Source organism: Ascaphus truei, chromosome 2, assembly GCF_040206685.1.
Source record: "Ascaphus truei isolate aAscTru1 chromosome 2, aAscTru1.hap1, whole genome shotgun sequence".
Classification (NCBI taxonomy): domain Eukaryota; kingdom Metazoa; phylum Chordata; class Amphibia; order Anura; family Ascaphidae; genus Ascaphus; species Ascaphus truei.
Genome location: NC_134484.1, coordinates 27,324,193 through 27,339,705, shown reverse-complemented (window position 1 = coordinate 27,339,705; position 15,513 = coordinate 27,324,193). Strand labels below are relative to the sequence as shown.

Sequence of the window (15,513 nt, the reverse complement as noted above, 5' to 3'; positions counted from 1 at the left end):
TGCAACACAGGCGCGGCCCGCACGGAGCAGGGGAAGACCGCAGGAGGGGGACGGAGCCAAGAGGAGGGGAACGCACGTGAGGCCTGTGCCCGCGTGATGGCCATCAAAGGCAGGGAGGAGCATGCACGCGCGTCCTCCGTGGGCTGAGGGGGTGCACGCACAAGGTGTCACCAGGCGCGCGGAACGCCGCGCCGCGGGAACCATGCGAGGAGGAGGCAACGGGACGGATGGCACCACAGGGGAAGGTAAAGGAGCTACCGCGGGGGAGAGGGAGCGGGGAGGATCAAGGCAAGGGTTAAGGGAGCGCGTGGGTATGCGGGACCTGCAGGGAACGTGCTGCGGCAAGGGGAGAGAGGTAGAAGGTGAAGGAGAGGAGTGGGAAGGAGTAGAAAGGGTGACAGGAGATGGGAGAGAGGGACAAGGAGAGGAAGGAATCTCCTGAGTCGTCACAGTGTGGCACTGTATACTACAAAAAACAAAACACAAAAGGAGCCCAAAGCTACATCCAATATGACAAAAATACACAGTGAAATACACAGTGATACATGGGTAAAAGGGGACGATAGACAGCACTCTGATAGTGTTAAATTTATGCAATTGCAGGGTGCACGGAACAAAAGGGGACACTTATTCCCCTGTATAGTACTAACAAATCTATGTAAGTACCAGCACTCACTGTCTAATAGCTAAATGATGAAAACAGTTGTAATGCAGAATAAACATTTAATAATAAAACGAACCAGAAATAAAACAAATGTGTTTGCAGAAACCAGTATCACAAATGGGCATGTCACAAAGTGAGGGGTGGGGGGGGGGAAAGGAAAAGGGGAAAAAACATGAAACACAAGGAATATACACAAAAAACGGAGAACAGAAAGTATGCTAGGGGGGCAACATTTCGAAGGACTACCTCGACATCTGGCCCATTCCCCCTGGTCCAAAAGGTCCCAGAGGTACTTCCCTAAGCCTCCCTTCCCCTATAACTGGTCAAATCAGACACCCCTGAAAATAGATAGCAAACATACAGTGTAGGCTAAATACAGCTAAACAGCTAATAGCAGGGCAGCAAGAATCCACTAAAGTCAATGCCAGTAGTTCAAGTACCACAAGAAACTGTGGGCAATGGTACAGTAAAGGCTGAACACAGCTTGCAAGAAAGCAACTTCCAAAGAAGTACCAGGAGTCAACAACAGTCAACGAAAGGTTAATGGGAATAGCAAATGAAGACAGTAATCAAACCCTCTGTGGCTCTGCTCCTTGTGCTCGTGTGGAGTGCACTCCACAGTGATATATATATATATATATATATATATATATATATATATATTTATATATATATATATATATATTGTCAAAGGGGTAATTTAGTTTAACCCTTTGGCCAAGCATTATAAGCCTGCGAGCCACTTCAAGGCATGACCAGATATCAAAGGTCCTAACACTAACTGATTAAAATTCTTATTTACCTGATTGCCCCACAACTCTGGAATTCCCTTCCCCTCAATACCCGACTAGCACCCACTCTATTCACCTTTAAGACCCACCTTAAAACACACCTGCTTAACGAAGCATATGAGTAGCTCCCTGGCTAATACTATACACCTGATACATAAAGTACTGAAGAAAATCCAGCACACCCTAATAATAGATACAAAGTCACTGGTATATAACCAATTTGAAAATTTAATCAGTGCACAAATAAGTCAAACAACTGACAACGGCACACTAGGAGAACAGATAACATATAGGTAGGGCCATACGTGGGATGTACAGGAGGATAAGGGATAAAGGAAAAGTAGGATGGGACAACGAAGGGAAGGTTCACTAATACATTGTAGCTGTTTGCATGTAGTTTGTCCCTGAATATATCTATACAAAAGTTAAACTGTGGATTTATTTTGCCAATTAGTTTAGGGATACTGTATGTGTATTTAATTAGAATATTTCTTAGAATTTGTGGAGGGTCTTCTATTGTTTTTACTTAGGGTCAGTTCTGTTGTTGTGGGTTCTGGGGCTAGGGAAGTACCCTCTTATCCCCTTGGGACTGAGGGGAACAGGTTTGACGAAGGGACAAGTCCCGAAACGTTGCCCCCCTATACTCCCCCGTTGTGACCCACTTTTTTTGTTTTCTTTGTTCCCCTTCCACCATTCACCTCACCTTCCCTTCGTTGTCCCATCCTACTTTTCCTTTATCCCTTATCCTCCTGTACATCCCACGTATGGCCCTACCTATATGTTATCTGTTCTCCTAGTGTGCCGTTGTCAGTTGTTTGACTTATTTGTGCACTGCTTAAATTTTCAAATTGGTTATATACCAGTGACTTTGTATCTATTATTAGGGTGTGCTGGATTTTCTTCAGTACTTTATTGTGTTTGAGAGGGATTGGGCCCTCTCTAGTCCGTGGCACCCCGCCTTGTGTATATTTATCTACTTTGTGTGAGTGCTGTCTATTACTTTTGTCTATACCTGATACATAAAGCTTGGCCCCTTGCCGACGTACTTACCAGAATGCCCTCCCACTATCTCTGTAAATTCTTCCTACCTACCAATTAGATTATAAGCTCTTCGGAGCAGAGACTCCTCTTCCTAAATATAAATTTTTAAGTCTGAAGCACGTATGCCCATGATCTGTTATTTGTATTATTTGTTATTTATATGAGTGTCACGTGTATTACTACTGTGAAGCGCTAAGTATATTAATTGCATTATATAAATAAAGACATACATAGGGCAGTTACTGTAGTGCCCATGGCTATTCTAACACAAACCAGTGGCAATCGCCAAAAAGACCCAGGTACACCCAGGTACATGGTGGATACATGCCTTAAACTTGCTCAAAACTAGACCCAGCATTTCTGCATTGATTAATGGCCCATCAGATTAACAGCGGGGGTCCCTGGCAGTCCCATTCAAACTGAATGGGACTGCTAGGGAACCCTGCTGTGTTAATCCTATCGGTCATTAGTCAATGCAGAAATGCCTTAAACTTGCCTTAAACTAGCCATGTTACACCCAGCACATACCCAGAATGTAACCGGGCTAGTTTAAGGCAAGATTTAGAATACTCGTGGTCTCGTCTGTATATGCAGTTACACTTGTGTATCGGGTGAAGCAAGAAAGAGGGAGAAGAATCATGCTTGTCACAAAATGTTGTGTTCGTACCTTGTCTGCACTACTACTTAGTTAACAATACCTAAGAGTAATTGTTAGGAGCAACCAATGACTCTTCTGAGTAGCACTTGGCTAACATTTTTCTTCCTGTTTTGAAGAAATGTCTACAACTATTACTTCCTTGCTGTGCAGTTGGGTTACAAAACATTGCAAAATCTGGAAGGTATAAAGCACATTTGCTTTGTAGATCAAAGTAAAGTGCACATGTAGGTACTGTATGCTAATGTTATCTAAACTGTATTTTCTCACGTTTTCAACGATACTACTGTAGATCTGTGCTGAGATCTACATTTTATATTTTTTTTTACTGATTTAAAACTTCTGTACTCACACTAATTTCCGCTTTACTTTATATATAAATGATTAACTATATGGTTAACGTGAACATATTTGGAGAAAACTAACAACAGATATGTCAATAAACAATCAAATGAATATAAAGTGAGTATATTCTAACTAGCATTACAAATAAACTAGAAAACATTCACTGCGAGCAATACTAAATAAGCATATTTTCAGACATGGGATGGCAAAGCGGCGAGTTCACTTTTAAAGCAATGAGTCCCTATAGACCATGAATACATGCATCATAAATTAAATCTAAAGCCTTTAAACCCTCACAAGGAAGCATATAATGCACAGTAAGACTCCTCTCATGGTGGTATAATTGAAAAGCCAGCAATTGCACACTGTTGGATCACTGTGCAGATAACAAGTGTACTTAGGTATTCAGTCACACTCACGTTGCCATCAAACAAATATCTTTTGGTTTTATGGCCGCACACATTCCCTAAATGATGTTCTTGTTGAGAAACATTTTAATTGATGTGGTTGTAATTTTAAAAGATTGTTGTATATTGCTTGTCCCTGATCAAATATAATAAGAGGAGCCAGCTACGAGACTGGCATTTTAATTTAATACTGCATGGGGTATACATGAAAGAACTTTGGCCCAGATCCACAAAAGCGTGTTAAAGTTTAGCACACCTTTACTCTCATTCATATGAATGGGATCTGAGGCATGCTGAAGTTTAGTGGATCTGGACCTTTGTGGAGATTTGTCATGTGATACCTCAAGAAGAGATGTTGGGAATAGCGATATGAATAGCTAAAGACCAGTTACTGTACGTCAGACACCATACATGTGATAATGGCATGCATTTCTTCCTATCAATGTTTCACCATTTTTGTGTGACAATTAAACTATCTGGACTCTAACCTCCCTTAGAAATTGACTTTAATGTAATAGATTTTCTGATCAGTTTTCTTTAAAATGACGTAGGTGTAAATGAATGGAACAATAAATCAATGATACATTGTATGCAATTAATAGTCTACTTTATACACAGGTCCCTTATTTTCTCTCCGTATTTATTGAATTATGTGACTTGTCAACCTCCAAAAGAATACATAGGCTAAAAACATAGGATAAAATCCTTTATAACATGTAAATGGAGAACATAAAAAAAGACTGCACTCACAAACACATATAAAGAAATGTATTTGCCTGGTATATGTAGTTAATAACTCCCACTGAGAGAAGACTGCTCATGCTCACTGCCCTCCTTCTGGCCTTCCGATCACTTTGATGGCAAAGTACATCCAGTGCCTCGATCTTCCCACACTCTTGGGACTGCAATCACCTCACATGGTTGAGCGGAAAAGTGGTGAAGCCATTTGTGGTGTCCTGCATTTAGAGCCTTATGGATGAACTGAAACATTAATAGAGAGAGAGCAGGCACAAGCTCTACCTGCTATCTCCTCCTATCCCCTCGGTTGGCCACTTCACAGGTCCTTCAGCCATAGGACCATTAGGTGTTCCCAATAGAGATGGATAAACCAATACAAATCCGTTTTTAAGGGGTTTACCCATCCCGAAACCCTTCCAGGAGGCCTAACCACCCACCTTGGGGCAAATACAGTACACCCTTCACCCACCCCATCTACCACCAACAAACTCTACTTCAGTTTGGCCCCTTCATTAGTTTAGCGGTTAGTCACTCCTGGCTGAACCACATTAATTTCAGTTCTGGGTCCCCCTGCTTCCAGAGATACTTACCACCTCCTAATTAGGTGCCAGTAGCAGTTCTCCTTAGCTGCCAGGGTTCACAATATGTCCGCTGTTGAAAGTTTTCGTATCCTGCAGGCCAATAAGAAGTCGCAACGTCATCGGTGCGGCTTCCTCATGGGCTGAGGCACTAATCCAATCCAGAGAGGCCTAACAATTACCAGCAGGCCAGTACCATCCAGAAGCCAGGGATCTACCTTATCAACTAAAGCATTAGCTTAAACAACATCGCAGTGTCTGCAATAAAGATCACCCTCATTTATACTTCTGGCTCCGCGGCAGTCTGTGTGGAGGGAGTATTGTGAGTAAGGACTGTCATAGGAGACTTCAGCAAGGCTGAAGGCGTTCACCGCTATGTCTGGAGGTGCTGTCACCAAGATGAAGAACCAGAGGAATCCCTAAAAGTCTGCCTGTCTTCCCCCACATCATCGCAGGTACCTCAGTTCTCCTGTGCCAACCAGGTAACCAGCACTACCCCTAGCAATAGCTATGACTAAAAAAAAGAAAAAAAACACAATTATTTTTTAAAGTGCGGTCAAAAAATGCAAGATTTTTGTTTATGGGTGTTTAGGTGCTTGTTGTATCTGTTTTATTATTGTGTATTTTTGACATTAATGCTTTTTTATTAGAGTGACCATTGACTGCTATGGTAGCATATCATGCCCATATTATATGGGTATGATGTACTATTATGCCAATCAATGGGTACAGGGTGGGTATAGTGGGTCTGGGGTGGGTGGTTAAGCCTCCTGGATGTGTAGCGGGGGAGGTTGGTTTAACCCCTTAATTACTATAGCGGTTATTAACAGCTAAGGTGATTAATGGGTTAGTGGCCATTAGATTGTATTTTTTATGTATACTTTCTGGCAACAGAGGACATGGCCCTGCAGTATGCCGACGAGGACGCCCTTCATAATGGCAGGGGAAAGTAGAACGGTTTTATACTTTATTTATGCTGCCTGGCTAATGTTGTGTTTAATAATGGCCAAATGATCTATTATCCATATCTGGATAATAGTTATTTTGCACACTTAACGGTACTGTATGTGTTTGGGGGGGGAGGTGTATTTATTGAAATGGAGGCCATCTTTATTTTTTTTCCCTCACAAATGTACCATATGAGAGTGGGGACCCACGGGACCATCCGAGGAACCCCAGACACATGTGGGGAAAACCCGGGGATCCTCGCCAGCCTCTGGTATTAATTCTGTGTATAAAAAAAAAAAATTATGGTTTTATGTGGGGGCACAGGGGGTGGGTGGGTTGTGTATTGGTGTTTATTACATATTGTAATGGTTGGTGGCCTAGGAGGTGGGTTGTAGGGCTGTTATGTGTATTTTTGTTTTTTGTGGGTAGCAGGGGTGGGTGAAGGGGATAGTAGACCCAAGGATGGGTGTTTAGGCCTATCGGGTGGGTAGCGGGAGGGTTAACCCCTTCATTACCTTAGCGGTATTAACTATTTATGCTGCGATTTGGAGAGAAATTCTCAATTCTAGAGTGGCGATCAGCCTCAATAAGCTGATCGGGGCTACTAGAATTGAGCGAGTTTGAAAAACTGTCGATAAGTGGCTTATCGCCGCGTGTTTGGCGATTATTTTTTTCAGCAAATTTTTTTTGACAAAAGCTCTTTTATCACTGACTTATCGGAGCTTACTGAATAGTAGTAGGCTTTTTTGGTGATAAGGTGGCGAGAAGTGGCTTATCGCTGCTTACTGCATAGGCCCCTCAGTGTTACAATTCATACATGCACCTGATATTTTTAGTAGTTACCACATTCTACTGTGTTGGTTTCAACATCTGTAGTTCTAATGATTTAAGAACTTGATACCTGACTGTCACTGATTAAAAGTGGTATTGTCCATGGAGGAAACAAGAGATATGTCCCTACTTTGTTGTAGCATAAAACAAATGCATTTTGGGTCTAATCTAATAGACCTCACTATCATAAGCGATACTAAGATCAACACATTCATCCAACTACCAGTACTCTGTGTGATTTTCATTAATCTGATTGGAATCATTAAGGGTTAAGATAGATATATATTTATATATACCCAATCTTTTCAGATAATACCTACCATGAGCCACCCTATTTGGGAATTTTAATATTATTGTGTTATGTATATATTTTTATCGTCGTTGCTGTTGATTATTAAAAATAAAATGTTATTATTTTTTGCATCTTTGAGAATAATACTCACTCTAGTGTGTCATTTGGAAGGTAGTAATAATTTAACTCCTATAATGGGACAATTGATTACCCTGAATATTAAAGTCTACCAACATATTATACTTTGAGGGCTGCTACCTGGGTTCACCGTTTACTGTTGTTTCTCAAACTTGATACCCTCCACAATTCAATATGCCATTTTGTTCTCCAATGCAATTGCAACACACATCACTGCGAAATACTCAAAGAACTAGATTGGTCATTATTTGTGTCTAGGTGCAAAGTTCATCTTTCCTGTCTTGCCTTCAAATACTTTCTGATCAAGCTATCGGCCTATCTGAACAAGCTCCTCACCCCTACCACATGCAGCACTTATCATCTGAGATCTGACTACAAAAGACTGTTCATGGTCTCAAGGTTCAAGGATCCGTCCGCTCCTCCTCTTACCGTGCATCCCACAACTGGAATAATCTACCAGAGACTCTCACTGCCGCCACCAATTTACGTCCTTCTGGACGTAATCTGTCTGTATCATGTTATCTCCTCCCTTGCACCATAGCTAAAATCTCATAACATTTGTATCAGGTGAGCGGATTAGATCTTCCTTTTTCTATATTGAAATGACCAACCTATGGTTTGGACAATGAAGCATTTCTCAATGATTGACACACCATTATGGATGAGTGCTCTTTCAGAATTATGCAACTTTTAGTTGATGAGAGAAGTGCAACTTTGACCAACTTGGAGGGACAAATTAGTGAGACACTTCAGTTAGTGATGGCTTAATTGGAGAAAGATAAAATTATATTGTTTGGGAATTAATTAAAAACTAAATTGGATGAATATGAAGTTCATCAAATGAACTTAAAAAAAAAATGAGAAATACATTCGAGACAAATTGGACTGTGAGAATAACAAACAATACAATTGGGCGTGAGGACAAACCTCAGTAAACGAGGAGGCGATTGAAACCAAAAACCCCAGTACCCTTCCAGTTGAAAAAGATAAACAAAAAGAGCAAAGTGAATACCCTCAGAGAAATGGATATCAAGCAAGGGGATTTCATTATTCACCATCAGGTGGAAATAGATCCCAAGGGTATGGGAAGAAGGTACATTTTGATAATAATAATAATAATAATAATAATAATAATAATAATAATAATAATATGAAGAATATGAAGAATATGAAGAATAATACTTATAAAAATAATAAAAACCTTCAAAGTTTAAGGAATGGTATGGGAGAAGAAGGAATCAGGACAATTGGCGAGGTAGAGAATCTGAAAGATTTAATGAGAAAAAGGGTACAGGAGATTCAAGTACCTTTAGAATACCGGTATCCAATTATTTTAATGTTTTAAGTGATGAACATGATAAAGAACCTGAATCAATCACTTGCATGGCCCCTGTATCACCTTCTTTTTTAGGGGTGGGCCATCATCACCAGTTGATGGGAGTGATACCCAAGAAAAGACCACCCCCGATAGAATTGTCGGATCCTTTGCCATGGCTCCGAGGGAGAAATCGAGATATCATAGAGGGAGGAGAGGTAAGGGACAAAGACAAGAAATAGAGATCTCAGAAATGACATTAAGAGAAAATGAAATTTATAATTTATCATAATATTCATTAACTCTGGCTTAGTTGACTCTTCTCAAAAAAAGGCTTATCTTTTGCACCAACAAAGAAACCGAGTGAATTTAATCTCTACAACATAGATTTAAAGAAATACCTATAAAAATTACTCTAGATAGGCATTTTTCAAAATACACATCGAAACCAGATTCATTTGAACCCACTGTAGAGGACCCAAATATGGGCAGATAAATAGATCACATATTGATTTAGATATATCAATTATACCTGACACTATAGATGGGAATCAGAAAAATTTAGGATCTACGAATGACTGACTTCAAATATTTGGCGAAAATATAGTGAATAATCTAGGTCAAATACAGAAGGTCATCTAGACCAAAATGTTATGGGAGAAGGTGACCATACTTTGTATAATTTAATTGACCTATTTCAGGAGAATGACCAGGTGAAATATATTAAACACACTCACCTGAGACCTAAATCTATATTTTATCCATATGAGTCACAAGGGCCATATTTAGAACTTTTTGGCAAACTCGTAGAGTGGGAATTTCAACATCTGTGACAGGGCTGCCTGCACTTTTGTAGAAGTTAAATGCATGTTTGCTTTCTGGCATCAAGTGCACCACTTTTCTCTCTTTCTTTCTGTTTCTGTCTTTTTTTTTGCTGGGCCCAGCGATCTTTTTTGTTTTTCCTTTATCTGATACTTTACTAACCTTTAATGTGGTGTCCTGAGGTCAGTCAGTACAATACAGGTCTGGTTGGAGTTAAACACAGTTTGATGTTACACAGCCATGGGCAGTCTCTGTTAAAAAAAGAAAAGGGTGTTTCCTTCCTGCATACCATCCAGGGTGGATTATACATGGTATGGAGGAGGGGGGAATTAAAGTAAGTGATACTGAATGTCATTTATTTTGCAGAGTAAAGACATGCATGGGATGTTTGTAAAAGGTACTGTTGTTTATTTTGGGCTTGCTATAGAAAATTGTATGTTGTGTGAAGGGTATTATGTTTGCTAATTGTGAAAGTTTTGGGAGACAACTCCCCTGTGTGGTTTACCTAATTTGGTTTTGTCCTAATTAACCAGTAATAAAAGGGAGGAAGTTTCTTTCCCTGTGTGGTTCTGCACTCCTTGTTGCTGCTATGTGATATGAGGTTGTCTTTTTCTGCACGCCTTGTGGCTGCTATGTGATATGAGGATGTGGAACTTCAGTGAAAGGATGCAAACTTTCTAATGCAGATATTGCTGGCTACTCTGTGGCTGGAGACACCACGTTGGGAGAACTGGTTGTTGTACACCTGAATGTGGAATTCCTAATAAAAAGAAGGTTCACAGAACAGCAAAAGCCTCTTTCATTCTTCCCAGGGTCTGATGCTGCTTCTTTAAATAAAGGCTGGGACACAACCTTTCACACATCTATGTCACAACAGATATTTATTAATGACAATTTGACTCGGTTTGAGAGACAGGCTCTAAAAGAGCTAAATAAAAATGGGGATTTGATCATCTGCCAGATGAAGGAGGTGGTATAGTATTACAAAGCAGATAGGATGACATTAAACAGGCATATCGCCTTTTAGGCGATACGTTGTCTATAAAAGTTTGGACATAGATCCTACTGTACCGTTTTGTCTATTTTGAAAAAACATCTAGAGGATGCCAAGACTGCTGGGGTGTTAACAACTAAGTAGTTTTAGTATATGTATGTATGTATGCTTATATATATATATATATATATATATATATATATATATATATATATATATATATATATATATATATATATATATAAATATATATATATATATATATATATATATATATATACACAGTTTGGTCCGGAAATAATTGGACACTGATACAAGTTTTGTTATTTCGGCTGAAAATTTGAGGCTTTTGTCCGATCGCAAGTGTTATGAGGTCCTAGGCAGTGACCCCACATTAAAATATAATCAAATCTTACTGGGCATTCTTAATGAAGGTCTTGTGTCGAAAGTTATTTCCAAACAGGAATTTGAATACCTCTATAATAAAACACCAAGAGTGGCAACCTTTTATAGCCTCCCCAAAATCCACAAGAATAGATCTCCCCCCCCCCCAGGCAGACCAATTGTGTCTGGCATTGGTAGCCTCACTGAACGAGCCAGTTCATATGTGGATCAGATTTTGCAGCCCTTTGTGGCCACTTTACCCTCATACATCAAGGACACCAAGGACATTCTAAATAAAATCAAGGGAATATGTATCTCGGAAGATAATCTCCTGGTGAGCCTTGATGTGGAGGGCCTGTACACCAGCATACAACACAAGTCAGGTCTAGCGGCAGTGTCACACTTCCTATCAACAAGGGGACAGTGGCATGCCACCCACAATAAATTCACTTTAAATCTTCTTGAGTTTGTCCTTTGTAACAACTACTTCATATTTGACAACAAATATTACCACCAGATACAGGGTACGGCAATTGGGACAAAATGTGCGCCCTCATATGCTAACCTGTATCTGGGCTGGTGGGAGTCGGAGGTAGTCTTCTCAGAAGATTTGGAGGAATACAGTAACCATATTGAGCTCTGAACTAGATTTATTGACGATGTGTTCCTGCTATGGTGTGGCCTTCTGGATAAACTTAAAACTTTCATCAATATTCTGAACACAAACATACTCAATCTCAAACTGACCATGGAAGCAGACCCCTTGAGTATCTGTTTTTTGGATATCAAAATATCCAGAGGTTCCACAGGTGACCTAAGTACCACAATCTATCGGAAACCCACGGCTACCAATAGCCTACTCCAGGCGACAAGCCATCACCCAAGGGCTCTGATACATGGTATACCAGTTGGTCAGTTTTTGAGGCTGAAACGTAAATGCAGTACCAATGCAGAATTTGAACATCAAGCCACTTTAATGACTAAGAGATTCCTTGACCGTGGGTACAGTAGGAAGGTGGTCAAAAGAGCTTTTAAACGAGCCAAATTTACCCCTAGAGCAGACCTCATTAAAGATAAAACAACACACACGGAACAGAAATTGATACGCTTTATTGGTGGATACAACAATCAGTGGCATCAGGCACGTAACATCTTCCAAAACCATTGGCATATACTAATTGCAGACCCGGATTTACAAGGAGCACTGTATACTTACCCGTCAATGGTGAGCCGTAGAGCTAGAAACCTACGCGATTCCTTGGTACACAGCCATTATGTTGAACCACAATCTAGCAACTGGCTCACAGTAAAACCAGTGGGCACTTTTACCTGTCAAAAGTGTAAAGCCTTTAAGAACATCAAAGTCAGTAAGACATTCAGCAACCATGATGACACCAGAACTTACACTATACGCAAGTTCATTAATTGTGTCAGCATGGGAGTAATCTATATGGGCACCTGCCTATGTGGCAAAAAATACGTCGGCAAAACGAGGAGACAATTCAAACAGAGGGTTCTGGAGCACCTCGGAACCATCAGAAATAAAAGTGATACTCCGATTACCAGACATGTTAATTTCTGCCAAAATGGCAATACTGATTCAATTAGCTTCATAGGCATTGATAAGTATTCACCTGGTATTCGGAAGGGGCACTGGGACCTGGACCTCCTTAAAAAAGAGGCGAGATGGATCTACACCTTGGGTACCATGTCTCCCAGGGGCCTTAATGAAGGGTTCATGTACTCTCCATTCATTTGAACAAACTATAATGGTCCTCACTACCCCTATACTATCCATCCTGTTAACTTGTCCTCCAGACTCTCATCTGACCTCCTGTCTTGGGCTTGGGTTAAGTTCTAGGATCCATGTCTGAATTATTATTATAATTTTATTAAGATACACAGTTATGAACACACAAGCACTACCATACTTTACACTAACAGCACTTTTCCACACCCCTCACTCAGGACTTATCCAGTCCTTAATGCCTATTTGTGCCTAACCAGCATCACTGTATGCTTTAACAGGGTTTTGAGCACTATCCCTTAGGCACTTCTGTGTAAACACTGTGGGTAGCTCCCTCTCCTGGCAGACTCACTGACTGTTCAGCCAATGAGCCGTGATGTCACTTCCAGGGGGCGGGACTTAGTGCTCGTGATAGAAATTTGTATGAACTCAGGGCTATTTAGCTGCACACCTTTTTGTGTGTCCCTCCCCCCCTTGTACTGCCTTGAGGAAGCGGCTACGCGAAACACGCACGTCGGCAGATGGGTGCACGCGCAGGACTCCTTCACACACATGAGTCAGCTGACGGCAGTGTTCGTCAACAACTGCAGGGCGCTATTTTTCAAATTAGGTGCTTCCCTGCGATCGGATGCTCTATAGGGAGCCCACACGAACCAAGATACCCTTCTCCCTGCTGTCACACAGTAGCAGTAAGCTGTTTATTTTATTTCAGCATTACCATGTATTTATCTCCTACCTCTCACTGAGTACTGATCCTTTAGAGATCAACTCTGACAACAGAGTTGGTGTTGGGTCAGTACTGTTTACTACCTTATAGATTGGTTATTATAACACCACCTACCTGAAAGACGCTGAACAGACTTTATACCTACCTGATCTGAGTCAGCCCTACCGTTGTTACTATGTATGTGAGCCTAGTACGTTATACCCACATTGTGGTTAGGGACTTATTGCTTTGCTCCCTAGACTCAGAATCACTTCTCATAGGGTTATATTTATAGCCAGTGATATTGAGCTGATTATATACAAACCCTATATTCTATCATCTATCTACAGTATTCCTAGCTCTGTATTAGCTATATTATTAGCCAGGATCCCATTCATTCAGCCAGTCACACTACCTCGTTGTTTTTTGGCAGACCTGGCTAGGGTTCCTTATGTATGCTAGAGTGCTGTATATTCTGCGTATTAGGGTTTGTTTATACTGGCACATACTGCTACAGCAGGGCCTTTAGGGTGCTTTGGTTCATCTGGACAGTGACTCACCATACTCACTGGTCAAAACTGCAACATACATTAATAGAGGATATTTGCAGTCAGCATTCATTGATCCAGAACACCACATTCAGTGTTCATATGAAGGATCTAAACGTTTAATTCTTATTTTATCACCCATTATTTTAAAATTATTTGAATAAAGTGTATGTTTTAATGTCTTCACCATACCACCTATGTGTTTAGAGTGCCCTTACTAGGTTCTTTTTCTCTGGTCTGTTGTTATATTTCGGCTGTGTACCAAAATAAATTCAAGTTAAAATTAAATAATGAATATGGGCTTAAAGTGCAGTCTATCAGCTTAATTTGAGGGTATTCCCATCCAAAGTGGAGGAAGAGTTTAGGAATTACATCTATTTAATATGTAGCCCCCTCTTTTTCAAGGGGCCAAAAGTAATTGGACAATTGACTCAAAAGCTGTTTCAGGACAGGTGTGGGCTATTCCTTCGTTATTTCATCATCAATTAAGCAGGTAAAAGGTCTGAAGTTGATTCCAGGTGGGGCATTCACATTTGGAAGCTATTGCTGTGAACCCACAACTTGCGGTCAAAGGAGCTCTCAATGCAAGTGAAACAGGGCATCCTTAAGCTGCAAAAAAAAAATCCATCAGAGAGATAGCAGGAACATTAGGAGTGGCCAAATCAACAGTTTGGTACATTCTGAGAAAAAAAGAACGCACTGGTGAGCTCTGCAACACAAAAAGGCCTGGATGTCCACGGAAGATTGAGGATGATCATAGGATCCTTTCCATGGTAAAGAAAAACCCCTTCACAACATCCAGCCAAGTGAAGAACAATCTCCAGGAGGTAGGCACATCATTATCCAAGTCTACCATAAAGAGAAGACTTTACGAGAGCAAATACAGAGGGTTCACCACAAGGTGCAAACCATTCATAAGCCTCAAAAATAGAAAGGCCAGATTAGACTTTGCCAAACAATATCTAAAAAAGCCAGCCCAGTTCTGGATGTACCAGAATGATGGGAAGAAAAAATTATGGCGAATGCTTGAAACGGCTCATGACCCGAAGCATAAACACATCATCTGTAAAACACGGTGGAGGCAGTGTGATGGCATGGGCAAGCATGGCTTACAATAGCACTGGGTCACTAGTGTTTATTGATGATGTGACAGAAGACAGAAGCAGCCGGATGAATTTTGAAGTGTATAGGGATATATTGTCTACTCAGATTAAGCCAAATTCAGTGAAGTTGATTGGACGGCGCTTCACTTTACAGATGGACAATGACCCAAAACATACTGCGAAAGCAACCCAGGAGTTTTTTAAGGCAAAGAAGTGGAATATTCTGCAATGGCCGAGTCAATCACCTGATCTCAACCCGATCGAGCATGCATTTCACTTGCTGAAGACAAAACATAAGGCAGAAAGACCCATGAACAAACAACAACTGAAGACAGCTGCATTAAAGGCCTGGCAAAGCATCACAAAGGAGGAAACCCAGCGTTTGGTGATGTCCATGCGTTCCAGACTTCAAGCAGTCATTGTCTGCAAAGGATTCTCGAAGTATTAAAAATGAACATTTTATTTA

The 15,513-nt window shown here is 40.6% G+C and overlaps 1 long non-coding RNA gene across 2 annotated transcripts in view; it reads right to left on the bottom strand.

Moving 5' to 3' along the window:
- LOC142476470 (uncharacterized) overlaps window positions 1–15,513 on the bottom strand; it is a 150,226-nt gene that overhangs the window by 93,338 nt on the left and 41,375 nt on the right. Inside the window, exon 2 of one of the 2 annotated variants that reach the window (XR_012791710.1) lies at window positions 9,728–9,816. The exons of the other annotated variant lie outside the window; for it this stretch is intronic. This is a non-coding gene — a long non-coding RNA (uncharacterized LOC142476470). The remainder of the gene's footprint in view (window positions 1–9,727; window positions 9,817–15,513) is intronic. 2 annotated transcript variants of the gene reach the window in all.